Consider the following 7,323-nt stretch of genomic DNA (forward strand, 5'->3'; position numbering starts at 1 on the left):
GCCCCTCATTGCGCCTATTTCTGAAAAGTTGATCAAATATATTTTGGTATGCAAAGAAACCTTTTATTGTTAGCTTTAATAAACCAAAACAATTATTTCAATCGGCTCACAACTTTTGAACTTTTAAAGACAAGTACCCGTTTTTCACTCTGTCCACGGATAGCAAACAGAGTGGTTGGGATGGGTCATGCTGTGGAGTGGCCTGCAAGATCACCAGACCTCACACCACTTGATTTCTTCATTTGTGGCAAAATCCAAGATATTTGCAAACGTATCACTGCTATATTCGCAAGTATCCAGCGCACAAGGTTGGTACACAACGCAATTGATGCAATGAGGACCAGGGCTGAAACCTGTATTCGTCAAGGAGGCAACCAGGTAGAGGGCAGAGCAGCACAGTAAACTCACTTCAAAAGAACCAAAGACAAACTAAACAGCCCTTTTCAGGGCTACCTTTTATTCCAAAAAGAGAAATGTCTGATGTGGTCAATAAAAAGAAAGCAAGAAACAATAAAGTAAGAAAGTAAGAAACATAATAAAACAAAAAGGCATAAAATAACCGAGAAAAACATAAGTAATTGCAAGTATAGCAAAAGAAGTCCCATCCCACAAATTAATGACACTTAACAAAATTCATAACCCATAACCCCACCGGTAAAGCCCATTCCCTAAAATAAAGTTGTTATTTTATAAAGTTATCATCGAGGAATGTTTTATATTCATGAATGGTATATGCACTTTTCAATCTTTGAAGTAGCCAAACCTCCTCCGTGGACAGAGTGAAAAAGGGATACATTTCTTTAATAGGGCATCTATCTTCAAAAGTTATGAGTCGATTGAAATAATTGTTTCGGTTTATTAAAGCTAACGGGATACCCTGTATCTTAAAAAAAAACGCATTACCGAATTCATAGAACGGAATCCGGATCTACAGTGAACTTATTGTGTATTCACGAGATTATCCACGTTTTTGAAAGGGCCTGTAGAATTCCAATGGTGGCCATTCTGAGGGGACCCCTCGGAGTCCAAACATATTGCAAGGAGTTAAAATCTGAACGGTTTTCACAGGGTATGCAATGGTCATGGTAATGCGCCCCAAGAAGTTTATGACACGGGGTATATAACAGTCATAATACATCCAATTAGTCATATTATCAAATGTTTTAATATGATAATACAGTTTTAATAATATTCAACCCCATATGTAAATATTACATGGATACCACGAGGCTTATGCCTAGCACTACGTGGCTTCACACTCATAAACTGTTGCTGTTATTTTTGAACATCAGTCAATATCAATATGTATAGTTTTTTTATTATTATTTATTACTTAAATTTGAATACCGTTTTGACGGGCGTTTTGATACGGATAGAAGACGTTTTCAGTGTTTATAACAGAGAACAAGACGAATAAAGTAAAAAACTGTTTTCACGTTAAGAGGTCGTTCACCCACTTTTGCACAGTACTTTTTGTGGGACATGAGAGCACATCAGACGCACCTAATTGCATTCTGAATACGAAAATATGTCCTGATGATATAAATATAAACTACGCAAAAAAAGTTTCTTTATGGTTAGGAAATTTACCCACTTTTAAAATCTAGCTACCAATTTTGTACGTTTGATAAAACATCGCATGCGGGTGATTGTCCTGCGCATTTTGACACCTCAATCACTACCCTACGTCACTCCTGTGAAAAGATATGAATGTTTAAGTAACACGAGGTCGAAAATGAAAATTGCAAAGAAGCCTATTCAATGGTTTTAGAGCTGATTCACTGATCCAAGACCGTTTCATTATTTCCGCCTTTTCAATTTTAATTTAAAGCATTTTAATTGATGCATGTTGGATAATCCTTTGCTTTATTGTGCAGATGAATGATCAAAGACAAAGGTGAGTGGGTACTAAGACATTTACGTTTTGAGAGATGGATTTGGAAAAGGGATTCAAAACAGGTCATGATTACAGCTGCATTCCTGGAAGCAGAAGGAACTGAGACACTTGAGTGGCCCTCCAGAAGCCCTGATCTTAACCCCTTGGTGAACCTTTGGGATCAGCACAAGATACAGATAAAGGCAGATACAAATCTGGTGGGATTGTGTCGCATCGTTATCAACGAGTGGAACGGGGTTGAGCAAGGTAACATTCGACGCCTCATTAGGAGCATGAGACACCGCGTGGCTGCTGGAAGGGAAGCCAACGGTGGACACACAAAGTATTGAAAGACTGGTAAAGAAAGAGATTAAAGTTGGAAGCGGCATTATGACTATGATGCCTGAAATGTGCTCAGCAAGTAAACAAAAAATGTTATCTGCATGTTTGTTGTTTTTTTGTTCTTTATGCTGAAAACTTGAATATGCCTTTTTGCAATTTTCATTTTTCGACCTCGTGTTACTTAAACATTCATATCTTTTCTCAGGAGTGACGTAGAGTAGTGATTGAGGTGTCAAAATGCGCAGGACAATCATCCGCATGTGATGAAGAAACTTTTTTTGCGTAGTGTATATACAAATTGAAGTTTTTGGCGAATTATTAAAAAAGAATTATTTTTGATATTTCTGATATTTACCATTTCTCAACTACGTAAATAAGTTCATCAGAATTGTCAAAAGATATCATTTGTAAAATATCATGTAATCAAATGCAATTGATTATTGGGTAAAATGATGTTAAACATATTTGCAATGACGTTTCGTGCTAGATCGTAGTACTTTTTTTAATCGACTAAGCGATTCTTCCAGTCCTCCTCGTCTGCTTCCTGTTGGAGCATGACGTTGGTGGCGCTGTTTTGGGTTTAAGGAGCTGGTCATAGATGTGCGGCAGGAAGTGATTTCCTTCATCCCGGTTTGTTGGCCCTCTCTTTTTCGTACCCAATTCGCTTCTTTTGTGTGTCTTCTGTTTCTTTTTACTCTCAAAGACGTGGACAAAAAGAAACCTCAGAAAAAAGAAACCATCACAATCTGTCCCCAGAGGTATGGTCGTCCTCCCCTACAAAGAGGGGCTTTTGCAGCGTGCCAGGGGGGTATCTAATAAGCATGGCATTCAAACATCCTTTAAGCCGCACCAGACATTAAGAAACATCCTGGTCCACCCGAAGGACAAACGTAATTCATTACAAACTGCCGAATGCGTTTATAAAACCCCATGTCGCAACTGTGAAAAAACCTACATTGAGGAAACCTCCAGAGTGCTTAATACGCGGTTAAAAGAACACAAACCGAATATTGTTATCTAGTTTTTAAAAATTTATAACAAATCTCAAAAATGAGCAGTTTGGCTCAAATTTGACCTCCAAAATGAATTCATCAAGGCATTGCCTTTCTAGAAATGTATACTTTTATATTCTTTAGACCAATAGTTTAACAGTTATGACGCCCGAAAGGGTTACGACCACACTAAGAAGTTTCATCTCAAACCTTATATAATAAGGAATGTCCATGATGGAATAAACATGCATTGACTGTTACGGAAGTGTGCTTTGTTATACGCAGTAATTGTGGAAACAATAATATCAAATGTCTATTAAGGCTTTGATAAATGAACAGAAACAAATTTAGTTAGTCATACATTTCGACGTGGGTGTACATTTGTTTGATCGTCACTAATGATGACTATCAGCGAATCATTGTAGCATCATGATGATGAAGACGGTTTATTATGTTTATTGCTATTCTCTGTAGAAGAATGCATTTATTTCATTTAATAAATTTATTGTGAAACGTCCTTGTATTTTAGAACGATTATTAAATAAGACTTTCTAGTGAAAGAAATTACAACAGATAATATAATAAATAACAAGAATAGGGAGAACAATAACGATATAATATTTGACAGTTATAACCGCAATCCATATCAGGGAAGTTGAATCATGTTTTAATATGTCAGTAAAGGTGTACTGATATGCAACGCATTGTTGTATTTTTTAATCTGAAAACATAATATTTTCTTTATTGTACATTTTAAACAGGGATTGGATTATTGAATATGAATTGCAGAAATCGTTAAACATACAAGCAATGTTCAATTTTCAAGTTTATTTCACCGTCATCATATCATAGGATGTGAACAAGCAATGGTGGTTTTGTGGTGTAGGGTTTTCGTTTGTGTTGGTTGTTGATGAGATGGAGGTGTTAATTGTTGTACCTGTAGTTGATGTAGTTGATGTAGTTGTTGTGTGGTGTTGTTGTCAGGTACAAATCAGGTGGGTTTTTTTTTCTATTTATATCAGGATCATGTTGTAGATAATTCGTTATGAATACGGCATAGTGACGACATTGTATGCTTCTGATTATGTTTCAGGTTATCTTTTATTTCCACCAAAAATTAATGGTAAATCTTACTCCTCGACGTAGTTATTGAAATTTGGATTTGGACGAATCGCGCCTAAGTGCGATAAATGAATTCGGCAGAGAGACGAATCGTATACTTAGCTGTACAAATCAGGTTGATCTATAGTATTGTTTAGCGGGAAACCCCGAATTTTCTATATTACATGTCGTATACAGATATATTTGATACCAACGTATAGCTGTAAGTATCTTCTATCCAGTAATACCAAAATAAGTACAAACATTCACAACATGATATTGCTGTGGTTTAATAATGTGAGTGCGCCCCCGTGAAATTGGAAAATCCCGGAAAATCATTTGCAAAATATAGACCAATATTGTTATTTCTGCTTTAAAATCCTCGAGTTTTTGCTAAATATTACAGGGATGACTATTTATAACTTATATAGCAAGTTAAGTCTACATAGCCCTAGGACAACCAGTCATTTCTACACAAAAGTCCCAAATCAAGAATGCGTGGTATGGTTTACACGTAGTTGGAGGCGCATTCGACCTCTCTCTGTGCAGTGGTAGTGACATTTTGTCTACAGCATAAAGCCGAATAGCTGTTAAAACGCGTTTTGAGGGATATATAGATTGTTTCAGAACATGCAAGTATTGTAAATAATTGTGTACATTTATTTCTATAATATACATTTCAAATGAGTGCTCACGAATGTTCTGAATTCTTAGAAGGATCAATGGAATAGTACCAAGATTTTCAAATGCCGTTTACTCAGAACAGCATTTTTGCGTATTCGGCACTCTGCCGTGTTCATAACGAATTATGTACATACCGAAGTTTACCTGTTCAATTTTCAATGGGGAAATAACATTGCTTTACAGGGTGTATCAAAATAAAGTAGACAGAGAACAGAGACTAGCACTACCCATGACCCCGGGGCACTCCAACTTTGGAGGTGACGCGTATGTAGGGCTGTTAAGACCCCTTTTTCAGCATCGCTGTCACCCAAAGACCCCATATTTTTTTACGAACACATGCTATGTCCATGCTCTGTCACCCAAAGACCCCCTATTTTTCCATTTGATCTGTCACCTAAAGACCCTTGCAAGTCCAATTTGAACAGCAACTTTCATTTATCATGGATTTTGTTACTTATTTTGAAAAAACAAGGAAATTTGAAGCCATTTAGAACTAAATACTCAATTTTCGAGGTTTCTGTGGCGCTTTTTCGGCTCTCACCCAAAGATTCCATTTAAAAAAAGGTCATGTTCTCACCCAATGACCCCATATTTTTCACATTTTGCTCTCACCGAATGCCAAAAATCATGCTCTCACCCAATGACCCCATATTTTTCACATTTTGCTCTCACCGAATGCCAAAAATCATGCTCTCACCCAATGACCCCATATTTTTTACATTTTGCTCTCACCGAATGCCCCTTAGTGCGAAAGTGCCAGCCCTACACCTATATCCATTTCATATTGAAGTGCCCCCCCCCGGGCCCATGACACGGCCCTGCGTGGTTATACTATAAATTAGCCCCGTAAATAGGTCATAGCTTGAAGAATGTGGTAACCATAGTACCATAGCACAAAATAAATACAGAAAAAAAGGCTTATATTATCTACAACTTAGTACAAAATACATATGATACTCCAGGTGTTTCAAGAGTCTCAAGTTTCTAGGTAAACAGTTTCATGAATGTGAGGCAAAAATAAAGTTTGTCAAAACAAAGTAAAAAGTCTACTTTCAAAACATACTGACCACCTCTCGTATGATTTTTTAAGACAAAATTGTTGAATTTTTTAGTTACTGTTTATTACTAATATTTACTGGAGAGCTGCATATTCCAAACTGCTTTGTCAACTTCCAACTTTTTAGAAGCCATTCGTTTTACATGGACTTTATCGGGAAGTAGCAATAGATATTAAAAGCCAATGCAGACCGTACATGCTGTTACATGAATTATTCTAGAGGCGTTTTCAATGAAAAGTACGCTCTAGTTATTCATTTATGCCCAATCAATAGGGCATAAAAATAACTGCAAGAAACGCAATCAATTATTGACTTAAAGCAGTATAGATATTTTTATTATATTTCGAATCTAAAATGAAATATAATCTTAAGAGTAAAATTTTGGCAACGACTAGTTCACAATTATTAAAGTTTAAACTATTAATAACGTTTCCTAGCAAACACAAACACGTTTAAATGTCGGGTTGTATAAAAGGTTATATAAAGGGTATAGAACGTTAAATAACATTTAAGACATTTAAACAAAAAACTGCTGCAATACAGTCCAACATGATGTTATTTAAGTTTTGACAAATTTTTTGCAAAAACATTTTTAAAAGTGCTTTGTTTTGTTGTTTTCTTCGTATAAAACATTTCAAAAACGTTTTTATGACCTTTATATAACCCGACATGCGAATGATACACAAGGTTTTACGCGTTTATGACGTTTTAAAAACATTGATGTGTTTGCTGGATAATCATGCATCTTAATGTTCTATAAAATCCGTCGAAGACCAAATTTTGCAAATGTTAGTGTGGTCGATTTAAAAAAAATGTCGCAGTCTAACATTTGAACATATACATTTAATTTTGCGTTATATTTTGTAGATAATATCTGGAGACCAGCGCTGACAGTTTGAATGTTAATCAATTTACCTTAAAAATATATTTCATTATCATAGTTAATGAAACAATATTGAACAAGCAGAATTGTTAAAAGCTGCTATATTATCAACGAAAGCGTGCTTGAGGGAGAACAATCATGTCTGTGCGTACATGTGTGTGGTGTTCACTAGGGAATGTGGGCTGTGTGCAGATGTTGCAGACGTGTTCTTTATGTTGGGGTTAGCTAGCACGAATGGTGCGTCCGATCAAACCCAATGTGTGTTGTTACATGTATGGGCTGTATTAGTATTATTGTGTCACTCTTACGACCTTGAACGTAGAAACCGGTAAATGATAGTTTGTAAGGCGAATGTTTTAATACGTAAATGAATACATAAGCAACCTT

This window comes from Amphiura filiformis, chromosome 20 (genome assembly GCF_039555335.1).
Source record: "Amphiura filiformis chromosome 20, Afil_fr2py, whole genome shotgun sequence".
NCBI lineage: Eukaryota > Metazoa > Echinodermata > Ophiuroidea > Amphilepidida > Amphiuridae > Amphiura > Amphiura filiformis.